Source organism: Cannabis sativa, chromosome 8, assembly GCF_029168945.1.
Source record: "Cannabis sativa cultivar Pink pepper isolate KNU-18-1 chromosome 8, ASM2916894v1, whole genome shotgun sequence".
Classification (NCBI taxonomy): Eukaryota; Viridiplantae; Streptophyta; class Magnoliopsida; order Rosales; family Cannabaceae; genus Cannabis; species Cannabis sativa.
In genome coordinates, this window is record NC_083608.1 from 24,943,740 (window position 1) to 24,958,633 (window position 14,894).

The following is a 14,894-nucleotide window of genomic DNA, read 5'->3' on the forward strand; positions in this document are numbered from 1 at the left end:
ATAATTATTATATGATTATTTTTTTAATAAAAAGTACTTTTTAAAGTATTTATCATTGAAAAAAGATTTTTTGTTTTTGAGTAAATTAAAAATTATGTAAATTATTTTAATTTTAAAAATAGCTTTTCAAAATTCTCAACAATACTTTTGGGAGAAGCTACAAATCTTAGATTTTTCTAAAAAGATTTTTAAATTAAAAATAACTTTTCATTTTTTATCTAAGTACTTTTAGAAGAATTTTTTTAAATCTAAAGACTAAAAAAAACTTATAGAAGTTAAGCCAAACATAACGATAGTGCTAGTGATATTGAAATGGGGCGCGAACAATTGCCTTTTCCGAAAGTGTTTAGTTTTGGAAACAGGAAAACATTGATATGGTAGTTTTGGTGTAGTTTTGTTACTGTGACTAGCTAGATAGAGAGTTTTGTAAATTATAGATTTTAGGGTTTTTTGAAAAATTACATAAGGGGTTGTATTGTATTAAATACGAAAAAATATTGTGTTTGAATAAAATTTTATATTATATTAATTATTACGATCATAATTTTTAATACAATATGAATACAATATCATTCAACAAATGAAAAATAGTTTGTATTAACTTGTAATGTAATATTTATGAACTTAGGTTGTATTGTGGTAAGGTTGGAGGCGGGTTCGAGGTCTAGGCAGGTGTTCAGGGAGGGTCAGGGTCCAAGTTGTGGCAAGTCTTGGCGTCGGATCGGGCCAGGTTCCTGGTTTGAGTCTGGGTTGGGGTTAAGGTTTGAGGCTAAGGCCTAAGTCCAACCAAGTTTAGGTCATTACTCTAAGGTCCAGGGTCTACAGTGTAGATTCAGGTCGGGACAGGGGCGGGGCAGGGTTCAGGGTTCGGGTCCCAACTCCTGGTTAAGGTACAGGGTCTAAATTTGGGCAGAGTCAGGGTGTGAGTATAGTTATGAGTTTGGGGTCTAAAGTCTAGGGTCACGTCAAGGTCAGGTTCGAGGTCAGGATCTAGGGTCTGGGCCAGGTCTAAGTCAAGGCCAAGGGTTGGGATCATGGTCAGAGTTGGGTTCCAAGGTCGGGGCCTGAGGTTTGAGGCCGGGATTGGGGTCTGAGTTTGGGCTAGCTCAAGGTGTTGGGATTTTATGCCCTAAATAAAACTTAATTTTATTGTAATCTTATTTGCTTTCAATAAAGATTAGAAATCATATCTTGACCTTGTCATATGCTTTGTTCACAATTACTGTGATGTCATCACAATAGAAAGTAATTGTGATTATATGCTTCAAATAATTTAGTCCCACAATTTATCAGTGTATTGAATTTACACTGACGTGATAATCAACGATAAGGTTTAATTACACTTAGATGAGTGGAATGTCTTTTCCAAGGTATTAGTAAAGTAAACTAGGATTGGATGTATTGGCTATACATCATACTGGACCGATATTGACAGTGGAAAAGGTATCATAAACTTACTGCTATATCTTTTCTAAGTCAATATCACGTAGTTGATCATAGATCATTTGATCTCAATCTTGAGATGGTTAAGCTCTAGCTTAAATATATTGCATGAGTTTTTTGACTTGTTCGTTACCAGCTTACCGTAGAACCAACTCAATACTTGCATCTTGGGAACTCGATAGTGCAATTGAGTGGGAGTGTTAATCGTATATTGACATCTATAATTTCTATGTTTATTAGAAGTGAAACGATGGTTCCTTAGAGCTTCGCTTAACACGATAAATGATAGAGCACTCATTTTAGTAATTATATTAATTTTTTTAATATCATTTACAAATAGCTAAGTGTTTTAAGGATAAAATATATTGAAGGGTAAAATAGTAATTTTGTCCTAACTCGACGTAAACCATATATAAGGGATCAATGATTGTTGTGATTGAAACAATATATAATTCGTAGCGTATATACTTGATGTATATAGAATTCTATGTAATCAGAAGTGCAATTTCGAATCTATAGTGAAGTCAGAAGTAATTAATAAGTTAGAAAATTTACTCGGTAAATTTCAAGATCTTCTTATTAGGAACTTGATTACATAGGTCCATGGTCCCCATATTGTCTGAGATAATATCATCTTGTACACTCAACTGATTCACTTATTAAGTCAATTAGAATTCGAAAATAAACTATGTCTTAATGAGAATTTTTACCAAATTTGGCCAATTTTGAGAAAAAAAGAGAAATAGAGGTTTATTTATTAATTAGTGTACTTTGTGGGTCTAATTGATAAATATATTTAAATTGTATTTTATTTAATAATTATTTATAATTATTAAAATAAAATTAGTATTTAAATAATTAGATAAGATAAGTGCTAAAATTAGAAAATACACTTTAGTTTTATTAGTTGAAATAAAGTGGCAAAAATCTAACTTTAAAGCCCACAATGCATTTGACCCTAAGAGTTAGATATCAACCCAAGTCTTTATTTAAGACCATATCATCTAAACCTTGCCTAAGTGAATGTCTCTATAAAGAAAGTAATGATAAAAGAAATTAACCCTAATTCTATGTCAACAACTCTCTTCTGTTCTTTTTTTTTGTAAATTCAAAATTCACTAAGTATTTCTCAATCTCTAAATTATTCAAAGGTATTTTGAGTATCAGTCCACACTATTCTAGTTTATACTCAGGCTTTTGTGGAAGATTGTGATGAATACAATTGAAGGAAAAGAAGATCCAAGTTCAGTCTTGATCATACTCTGCAACATAAATGATCAAGGGTTAGAGAACTGAACAGAAGGAGACAATATATTTCGCTGCCATTTTTGTAAGGTTTTCTATAACTTTATGTGTTTATTTTATTATTAGGTTATTTTTAGTATTAATTTTAAGTTAATTTTAGCAGATTTTTCTATTTAGTTTTGGAGCATTTTTACGCTTTTATCTTTTAATTTTGCAGATTTAAAATAGATGAAGAGTTGGAAAATATCAATAGAAAAAGGATAAAATATCGCATAAAAATATCCCGGTGGAAAATATCAGAATCAGATTCGGAAAAAGGATAAAAACATGTGGAATTTGGAGCAGAGGACCACACGGGCCGCGGCATGGTATTAGCATGCCACGGCCCGTCTACATGAAGAAAATCGAAGGAAGGATCTCACTTGGCCACACGGGCCGCGACATGGGTTTAACATGTCGCGGCCCACCTCTTTGTCAACAGAAAAAAAAAATATCTGGTGTGAGGTTTCCCAAAAATTTAAATCCGAATGGAATTTAAACATGTGTAGTATTCCATCTTTTTAGGACCTGAATGCCTATATAAAGAGCAGAAGGGAGTTGATTTCAGCAAGCAATTTTCAGAGAGAAAAAAAGAGAGAATTCAGATAAAGAGTGGAGAGATCAACTACAATACTGGAGACATACTGCTCAGGGTTTTCAGCATTCTTCTTTTCTTCTATTCTCTATTTTCATCTCTTTTCTTTAAGTTAATATGTGTAATTGTGCTTCAATGAACATGTGTAGCTAAAAACTTTATTAGGGTTAGATGGATGTTTAACGCCCAAATGTGACTTCCACTAGCGGTGGTTGTAGTATAGATCGGGCGGTCGATTCCACAGGAAGGTGATTATGGACAAAAGCGTTAGTAGAAAAATAAAAACAAAAGGTTAATAATAAGTGATAATAGTAACCAATGATTTTGTGATTTTTAATTTGATAATAAATATTAAAAGAAAGCAAATAGATGTGTAATCAATAGTAAAAGAGAGAAAGGCTTCAAGAATCATCCATATGCTTGTTTAGCTATTTTGTACCTTTGATTCACTAAGTTGACACAAATGATGTAACATTAAAGTTCATTATATTTTGAGTATACAAGTTCTTAAAAATAAAAGAAATAATTTAATCTTATGTAGAACCTAGAAATGACATTATACATCAAGTAATAATGCAATAAAAGATTAAATATAAAACTAAACATCAATATTATTTTTACTAAATAGTAACACATAGAAAGAGCATGACTAATCCTATATATTTTTAGTAAAAATAATGACAAAGAGATAGAGATGGAGATGGAGGTGATAGTGAAGGAAATGAACATTAATATTACTTTTATTAATTTTTAGACACATAGGGAGAGCATGACTAAACCTATATATCATTTAACAAAAAGTAAATAAAAATGAACATAAAAGATAGAAATGAGCAATACTACCATTACTATAATCACTAAATAAAAATATATAGAAAGAGCATGACTAAGTCTATATATATATTTGGTATAATAGCATAGATAGTATAGATGGAAGAAGAACATAAAAATAAAAGTGGAATATGAACTTGCATTACTCAAATAAACATTACAACAAAAAGTGAATCAAAGATACAAAATAACCTCACTTTGCATATGGAATCATCCCTAACCTTCCAAGGAAGATTAGGCCATTATGCTAATCATTCTCATAAAATTTCTAAAGAGAAAAGATGAGAAGAAAAGTTGAGAGAATTTTGCTATAGTTTTTCTACACTAAAAATTACACTCCAAATTACACTAAGTGAGCTCCTATTTATAGAGCCATAAAAGGACTAAAAATAAATAAATAAAAATTTGGGATTATAAAATAAATATTAAGATTAAATTTGACATTTCAAATCAAAAATAAAATTAATATTATTTTTGTTATCATTATGATTTGTCTTCTACTCTTTGGATGAAGGTTGAGTGTGGAAGAGGAAAATAGGGTTGATGATGACCTAGGCTTATCATCATTGCATCACATGCTTTGGAAGAGACAAAATTGATTATGAGCTTCATGGGCTAGGCTTGACCTTTTTGGGTTGGGTTGCTTTGGACTTCAACAAAAATGCCATTTTTTTCTTCATTTCTTTTCAACTTTGCTCCTTCCTCTTTCTTTCAACAAAAATACACTTTAATTCCTACAAGAAAGACATAAATTGAATCAAAATCAAATATTTTCATTTATAAAATATATTACAATAATTTCATGAAAATATCAATTAAAACTCAATTTATTTTATCATTTAAAATAAATAAAAGTGTATTTTTAACCACTAATCACAACCCCCAACTAGCTTATTGCTAGTCCCTAGCAATTCAAGCGGAGAAAAAGAATAATCGAATTGAATAAACAAGTCAAATCACGCAAAAATATCCAAGCATTTTCAAAATATTAGTAGAGAGTTAAAGATTGCTATCAGTGTTATTTCAGTTGTAACAACAGAGTTGTGTGTGTGTGCACTAAACTGTATTTATTTTATTTCAAGTCTTAACACAAATAGTATCGAAAAATCTCAAAAGTGTAAAGGTCTCAACTCCAATTTTTTTCACGGGTATTGAAAGTATTTATATTGGAAGGGTGACACTCTTTGGAGTTGGAAATGTAACAATTAACGCACAAATGAGAGAGGATAAACTTTTTAGGATAAGCAATTTGAACAAATATTGATCACAAGATAGACATATCAAACTAATAGAATTCAAATGACAAACAACCTTTGGGATTTACATGAAAAACTCACAAAATAAAGAGCCAACTAACTAACTAATAAATAAAGAAATATAATAACAATTTTTTTTTTTAAAAGAGACATGTGATGCTTCTTTTTTTTTTTTTAGTTAAAATAAACTAACATGAAACCCTTTTTTTTAGATATGGAAATAATGGAGGACAATAGAAATAAAATGATATTACTTAAAAAAAAAAAAAAAAAAAAGATGGAGACTACTTGAAAATCAAAATAAAATGATGTTGCTCTTGTTCTTTTTTTTTTTTTTCATTATATATATTTTTTTGATGATTTTTTTTCTCTTTTTTTTTTTTGATTTGATGATCTTTTTTTTTTTTACTTTTTTTCTTCTTCTTTTTTTTTTTTTTGACAAGAGACAACATATAAAAATAAAGATATAAAGAAATACAATAAAGTTACAAAGAAATAAACACAAAGGCTCTTTTGACATAAAATTAATCCCTCTAGTAAATGTCATGTTTGAAATTCCAAAAGTTTGACTTTACCAACTCAAATGATCAATGAAAGTTCAAAAAGTTATTTTCTCAACTCTCACAACTCACAAAAAATGAAAAACTTTACACTCAAAATTTTTCTTAACTATATGTGTTTACAACCATTTTACCACATGTTTGGAAAGTGCACAAAAGAACTCTGAAAATCACAACTTGGTAACAAAATATAGCAAATATTGACTCGAATCGTAATTTTACTATCATGCTTGGATAATTTTGAAAAATTTGACTTAAAAAAATTCAACAAGACAATTATAATTCTCTAAATGAACGCTCACCAGAGCTCACCACCCCCAACTCAAAATTAGACAGTGTCCTCAATGTCACAAAAAATATGAAATGAAAAGATAGGGAAAAGAGTACACCTGATCGACGATAATATGCACGGGGTGAGAGTGGAGATAACCTGATAACAGTAACCCAAAACAAACATAGAAAATACAAAAATACAAAAACACAAAACAAAAATAAAAATAAAATAAAATACTATAATATAAAGAGAGGGAAAATAAACATTTCAGAGTGTATAATCTGGGTCCTCAAGAAGGACCTCTTCAACAAGGCTCACACTCTCAATGTAATGTTTCAGTCTCTGGCCATTGACTCGAAAAATTCTCCCATCGGTTGGATCCTTGACTTCAATGTAACCGTTGGGAATACTTGTTTCACCACATATGGACCGGTCCACTTCGATCTCAACTTACGGGGTGGAGATGTAAACGAGAATCGTACAAATGTACTTTTTGATTCGGCCAAAATGTTTTCTTAGGATCCGATTTATCGTGAGCAACTTTCAGCTTTGCTTTGTAGATCCTAGAATTATCGTAAGCATCATTTCTCAACTCCTCAATTTCAGACAATTGAAGTTTTCGGTTCATACCTGCCGCACTTAGATCGAAGTTCAGGGCCTTAATAGCCCAATAAGCTTTGTGCTCAAGTTCGACGGAGTAAATGACATGCTTTCCCATAGACAAGCGATAAGGAGACATCCCAAGAGGGGACTTGTAGCGATGCGATATGCCCAAAGTGCATCTTGAAGACGTGTTGACCAATCTTTGCGGTCCTGGGATTTACGCGTCTTTTCGAATGTTTTTGATCTCCCTATTAGCTAGCTCAGCTTGACCATTGGTTTGTGGATGATAGGCATTTGCAACTTTGTGAAGTACACCGTACTTTCGCATAAGAGCCTCAAAAGATCGGTTGCAAAAATGAGTGCCTTGATCACTAATGATAGCGCGAGGGGTACCAAACCTCGATAACACATTTTCTTTTAAGAATTTCACAACAGTCGCGTTATCATTATTTCGACAAGGTACTGCCTCGACCCATTTTGAAACATAATCCACGTGAGAAGGATGTAAAGGTAACCAAAAGAAGGTGGAAATGGTCCCATAAAGTCTATCCCCCAACAATCAAATACTTCAATGACAAGAATTGGGTTCAAGGGCATCATGTGCCGACGGGACAAGGAGCCTAACTTTTGGCACCTTACACAAGAGCGACAAAAATCATTGGTGTCTTTGAACAAAGTGGCCAAGATAAAGACCGCATTGTAAGATTTTTACGCAGCTTTTCTTCACGAGAAAAGTGACCACCACAAGCATCATTGTGGCAAAAATTTAGCACACTAGATACCTCATCATCGGGAATGCATTTTCACATAATCTGGCTCAGACAATACTTGAATAAGTATGGATCATCCCAAAAGAAATTTCGCACCTCGACCAAGAATTTGCGTTTGTCTTGTGAACTCCACTCGAAGGGGAGCTCACCGAATACTAAGTAGTTAACAATGTGCGCATACCACGGTAACTTAGTAACAACGAATAATTGTTCATCTGGGGAAATCATCATGAATAGGTGGGCCATCAGCGGGATCACTAAATTCAAGTCGGGACAAGTGATCCGCGACTACATTTTCAACACCTTTCTTGTCTTTGATTGTTATGTCAAATTCTTGCAAGAGAAGGATCCACCTTATTAAGCGTGTCTTAGCATCCTTTTTGGAAAGGAGGTACTAAGAGGCGAGTGATCGGTGAAGATCGTAATAGGTGATCCAATCGGGTAAGCTCGAAATTTGTCAAGAGCAAAGACAACGCAAGCAACTCTTTTTCAGGTTGTGGAATAGTTCATTTGAGCACTATTAAGAGTTCTACTTGCATAGTAGACAACAAAAGGTTTCCCTCCCTTCGTTGTCCAAGAACAGCCTCAACAAAGAAATTACCGGCATCACACATGATTTCAAAAGGAAGACTCAATCGGGTGATTGAATAATGGGAGCAGAAGTGAGTGAATTCACAAGTGTTTGGAAGGACTCCTCACACTTTGGGGTCCACTCAAAAGTAGCATCTTTGGCTAGGAGGTTGCATAATGGACGAGAAATCATTGAAAAATTCTTTATGAACCTCCTATAAAACCAAGATGGCCAAGAAATGACCGAATGTCTTTGATCTTAGGGGTAGGAAGTTTAGAGATGAGGTCAATTTTAGATTGATCAACCTCAATCCCTTTTTCGAAACAATGTGGCCTAAGACAATTCCGAAGATACCATAAAATGACACTTTTCCCAATTAAGCACTGAAGACCTTTCTCGATGCAACGTTTTAAAACAAATTTCAAGATTGAGAAGGCATGCGTCAAAAGATTTTCCAAAGACGGTGCTAAGTCATCCATATAAACTTCCATGGTGTTTTCAATCATGTCACCGAAAATACTCATCATGCATCTTTGGAAAGTAGCCAGTGCATTACACGGTCCCAAATGGCATACGCCGGAAAGCATATGTTCCAAAAGGACAAGTGAAAGTGGTCTTCTCTTGGTCCTCTAATGCAATCTCAATTTGATAGTAACCCGAATAACCATCGAGAAAGCGATAGAAAGGATGACCGACTACGCGCTCAAGAATTTGATCAATGAATGGGAGTAGGAAATGATCTTTACGGGAGGCGGCATTCAATTTTCGATAATCAATGCACATGCGCCAACCCGTCACGGCTTTGGTGGGAACAAGGGCCCCTTTTTCATTTTGGACAACAAGTAACACACGATTTCTTAAGTACTACCTGAACCGGATCGACCCATTTGCTATCGGCCCACGGGTAAATGATACAAAGCATCAAGAAGTTTTAACACTTCATTTTTCACCACTTCTTTCATTGGTGGGTTCAGTCTTTGAGGGTCCCTTCGTGGGATAGCTTCTTCTTCTAGATTAATTCGGTGGGTGCAAATTCGAGGGCTAATACCTTTGATATCGCCAAACGTCCAACCTATCGCAAGTTTGTATTTCGCAAGAGCTCGAGTAACCGCAATTCTTGAGAAAGTTGAAGGTCGGACGAGATGATAACCGGAAAGGTTTGGCCATCTCCCGAAAAAAACATGTTTCAAACCCTTTGGAAGTTGGTTCATTGAACATTGGGAGGTTCTTCGGCGAAGCTTTTAGCGTTTCCCTCTCACGAGGTAATGCTTCAAAGTGTGCTTCCAAAATTTCTTCCTACTGTTTGTGTGTCCAATTGATCAACGGTAGCGAAAGAGCGGAATTCAACAAACCGGGATTTTCATTTTCAAGGCGTGAGAGGAGTTCATCAAGATTAACGAAATTTCTTTGCAATTGAATCTCTTCAGAAACAAGATTGTCAATCATGAATGTTTGATGACATTCTTCATCCTCTTGAAGTTGTTTCCCAATGTGAAAAATGTTGACCTCAAAGTGTCATATTTCCAAATGATATTTTCATTAGACCATTACGACAATTGATCAAAGCATTTGCGGTGGCAAGGAATGGTCTTCCAAGGATGATGGGAATTTTGGATTCCATGTTGACCACAGTTGAGTATCCCGAACAAGGAAGTCCACGGGATAATAGAATTTCTCAATTTGAACAAGAACATCCTCAACGATACCCCGAGGCTTTTTGATAGAGCGGTCAAGAAGCCGGCAAAGACAACAGATGTTGGCTTCATTTCTCCAAGACCAAGTTGCGAGTACACAGAGTAAGGCATGAGATTCACACTCGCGCCAAGGTCAAGCAAAGCTTGGCTGACTTCATGAGTCCCAATTTGGCATGAAATGGTGGGACAACCAGGATCTTTATATTTTGGCGGTGTCTTTTGTTCGATCACCGCACTCACTTGTTCACCAGAAAGCGATCTTCTTGACATGGTGCTTTCTCTTAGCGATTGCACAAGTCCTTGATGATTTTGGCATAAGCCGGCACTTGTTTTATGATATGAAGCAAAGGAAGATTAATCTTCACTTGTGTCGTGCTCAAGGAGTTCAAATTTCTGCTGTGAATTTTCCCAACGGGTGTTTAAGAGCCTGGGGAAATGGTACTTTTGCTTGAGCATTTATCGGTGCACTGTCAGGGGCAACTTTTGAATTTGAAGTAGTGGTTTTGATGGATGGATCTTCCAAAGCTTTACCACTTCTTGTTGTGATGGCGTTAACCCCTTTAACGATGTGATCATTAGAGGTGGAGGTTTCAGCCATATGTTGCCCTTGTGCATTGAATTGAGGTTGGGAAGGAAGTCTGCCTTTCTCAGAAATAGCTAAGGATGTGTTCAATTTTGAAAATTGACTTTTTATTTCTTGGACATCTTCCTTTAATTGGCGATTGATTTTCGTTTGTTCCTCAATGAATGCATGAATGGTATTTTCAAGGGAGTTTCCTTGTTGTTGAGCATGGTATTGAGGTGCATGATATGCCTTTGGAGGTTGAGCTTGATTCTCATTTCTCCATTGTCCTCCAGACGTTTGACCTTGGTTGGAATTATCTCTCCAATTGAAATTCGGGTGGTTTCTCCAACCAGGGTTGTACGCATGGGAGAATGGCTTGTTATATTGCCCTAAGGCATTGCATTGCTCCTCATGAACCCCCTTCATTTCTTTGTAAACTAAGCAGTCCTTAGCTAAATGGTCATTTTCTCCACAAACGAAACAAGGTTCGAGTGGTCTGGTGCTTGGGCAACCATGCGCCCTTTTTGGCCATCTTTAGTCGTAAGGATTTCAATTTGCTTTTTAAAGCTTCGACTTGGGCCTTTAAGCCATCCTCTTCCCGAAGTTGGTAAATCCCGTACCGGTCGATTTACGGTGCTTTCAAGAGCACCGATCCATGTGTGAGATTTTTCAAGCTCAATGAGAAACTCGAGCTTCTTCGGGTTCCTTTTGAAGGAACTCACCGTTGCACATCATTTCTACGTTGGCGCTCACGACTTGTGAGGCCTTCATAGAAGTAGCTGACGATGCGCCAACTCTCGTACCCGTGGTGTGGACACTGACTTAAGAGATCTTTAAATCTCTCCCAGACTTGATAGAATGTTTCATTGTCTTTTTGGGAAAATGTTGAGATTTGTCTTTTCAAACTGTTGGTCTTATGGACAGGAAAATATTTAACAAAAAATGTTTTGGTCATTTCTTCCCATGTTCCAATAGACCTAGATCTCAAAGAATACAACCAACTTTTAGCTTTATCCTTCAAGGAGAAGGGGAAAAACTTTAAGCGTGCAGCATCATTGATGGTTGCTCGGTCATAAAAAGTGTCAACAACTTCCTCAAACTCCCTAATATGCACGTATGGATTTTCATTTTCTATTCCATGAAAAGTTGGCAAAAGTTGAATAATGCCGGGTTTGACACCAAGACTTGGCATATTAGGAGGAAATATGAAGCATGATGGTATGGAAGTTTGGGTGGGGTGAAGGTAATCATTAAGTGTTCTCTGTTGTATTTCATTATTATTATTCATTGCGAAAGGATTACCGATTATCGTGTGAATGGGAGAAGGAGTAGTGGATGGATTGGACGAAGTTTCACTAGAAGTGGTTTCGTCAGAAGAAGAGTTACTCATCCACTCTTGTTTGCTTTTTTTTTTTTTTTTTTTCAAGAAATCATTTCTGATAAGGAAGATCGGATAAAACCGCAACCTTAGAGCATACTTTGAATTCTTGGTAATTTTTTTTTTTACAAATATTTACACAACATAAGACAATATTCACAAGAAAATAAAATGTAACAAAAAAAAATTACTAACCTCTTGATTGTAGATTTCACTAGCTTTCGAAAAATTACCTCCCCGGCAACGGCGCCAAAATTTGTTTAACGCCCAAATGTGACTTCCACTAGCGGTGGTTGTAGTATAGATCGGGCGGTCGATTCCACAGGAAGGTGATTATGGACAAAAGCGTTAGTAGAAAAATAAAAACAAAAGGTTAATAATAAGTGATAATAGTAACCAATGATTTTGTGATTTTTAATTTGATAATAAATATTAAAAGAAAGCAAATAGATGTGTAATCAATAGTAAAAGAGAGAAAGGCTTCAAGAATCATCCATATGCTTGTTTAGCTATTTTGTACCTTTGATTCACTAAGTTGACACAAATGATGTAACATTAAAGTTCATTATATTTTGAGTATACAAGTTCTTAAAAATAAAAGAAATAATTTAATCTTATGTAGAACCTAGAAATGACATTATACATCAAGTAATAATGCAATAAAAGATTAAATATAAAACTAAACATCAATATTATTTTTACTAAATAGTAACACATAGAAAGAGCATGACTAATCCTATATATTTTTAGTAAAAATAATGACAAAGAGATAGAGATGGAGATGGAGGTGATAGTGAAGGAAATGAACATTAATATTACTTTTATTAATTTTTAGACACATAGGGAGAGCATGACTAAACCTATATATCATTTAACAAAAAGTAAATAAAAATGAACATAAAAGATAGAAATGAGCAATACTACCATTACTATAATCACTAAATAAAAATATATAGAAAGAGCATGACTAAGTCTATATATATATTTGGTATAATAGCATAGATAGTATAGATGGAAGAAGAACATAAAAATAAAAGTGGAATATGAACTTGCATTACTCAAATAAACATTACAACAAAAAGTGAATCAAAGATACAAAATAACCTCACTTTGCATATGGAATCATCCCTAACCTTCCAAGGAAGATTAGGCCATTATGCTAATCATTCTCATAAAATTTCTAAAGAGAAAAGATGAGAAGAAAAGTTGAGAGAATTTTGCTATAGTTTTTCTACACTAAAAATTACACTCCAAATTACACTAAGTGAGCTCCTATTTATAGAGCCATAAAAGGACTAAAAATAAATAAATAAAAATTTGGGATTATAAAATAAATATTAAGATTAAATTTGACATTTCAAATCAAAAATAAAATTAATATTATTTTTGTTATCATTATGATTTGTCTTCTACTCTTTGGATGAAGGTTGAGTGTGGAAGAGGAAAATAGGGTTGATGATGACCTAGGCTTATCATCATTGCATCACATGCTTTGGAAGAGACAAAATTGATTATGAGCTTCATGGGCTAGGCTTGACCTTTTTGGGTTGGGTTGCTTTGGACTTCAACAAAAATGCCATTTTTTTCTTCATTTCTTTTCAACTTTGCTCCTTCCTCTTTCTTTCAACAAAAATACACTTTAATTCCTACAAGAAAGACATAAATTGAATCAAAATCATTTTCATTTATAAAATATATTACAATAATTTCATGAAAATATCAATTAAAACTCAATTTATTTTATCATTTAAAATAAATAAAAGTGTATTTTTAACCACTAATCAATGGATATTGTTTAACATTATTTATGGTTTTAATATGATTTATTTTCCCCTAATTTATATGTATTCTATTTTATTTGTGCTTCATTACTTTTAATTGCCTGGCCACCAATTAACTGTCTATGATTTTGATGCGAGATCTGAGAAGTGAGTGTCAAATATGCTATAGTAAAATAGAACTGAATTTCGATATAGGACGAGAGTACCTATATGGTTTAGATAGTTTATAGGGTTTTTATGCTTAATGCCTGTTGCATGTTAAATTTATCACGAGAGCAGAAAGTTTGCATGTAATTGAGATTTATATATCTGAGAAGACTATAAATTACCTTAGTAAACCTGCTATTGCATAGAAATTAATATTAGGAAAATAATCATATTAGGCCATAATCAATAGAAACAATTGAAATCGAAGCCCTAGTTTTTATTAACTATCAATTTTCTTGAATAATTGCTTCTTACTAGTTTTTTATTTTTAATTCTTTCTTTATTTTTATTTAACCAAATAGAAGTAAAAGTTTAATTTTAACGTATTTAACTACACTCCCTGTGGGATCGACCACACTCCTGGTGAGTTTACTACTTAAAACGATACGTACACTTGCGTGTGCAAAATATCGCAACATTCATCGTTTTAGGATTGTTCATATTTAAGTTGTTAGATTATAGAATTATAATCAACATACAAGTTAGTAAATATAGATTCTGGTAAAATAATTTTCATCAACTCGCCTCAGAGCCATGATCATCTATTTACTTTTATGAAATATGGATTAAAATAATTTATGTATTGTTTGTAATTGATTTGAATGTTCATGTTTGGTTTATGTGATGATAATGATGTTTGAATAATAATTGAAAATTTTCGATGATAATTTTATTGTAGGATTAAAATTATTTTAGAAAGATTCATTGTGAACTTTTAAGGGAATTAAGCTTTTACGGAACCCAATTTGGCTTAAAATTGAGTAAGTTATGGAGTTTTCAAATTTTAGGGTGTGGCTGTGTTGGAATATATTACCAGAACCTAGATTTGCTAACAAGTATGCTTATTAACATCCTAAATATGAATTTCTAAAACAATAAAACTTAAATACATATAAATTTTGAGAAACCTTACATTGGTTGTAGCGGAATAGAATGAATTATTTCACTCAGATCTCTAACCCTTGTTCCTTTCTGTCGCAGAGTATTATCAAGATCTGAGCCTGATTCTCCTTCAGTTGTTTGGATTCTTCACAGTCTTACACACTATGATTGAGTACTAGAGTTGCTATATCCAATCCACG

The 14,894-nt window shown here is 33.6% G+C and overlaps 1 non-coding gene across 1 annotated transcript; it reads left to right on the plus strand.

Annotated features, from left to right (window-relative positions):
* Positions 1-11,246: 11,246 nt before the first annotated feature.
* On the plus strand, positions 11,247-11,353 carry LOC133030702 (small nucleolar RNA R71). Its single transcript, XR_009684251.1, has one exon. It is a non-coding gene; the product is annotated as a small nucleolar RNA R71 (small nucleolar RNA).
* Positions 11,354-14,894: the final 3,541 nt, after the last annotated feature.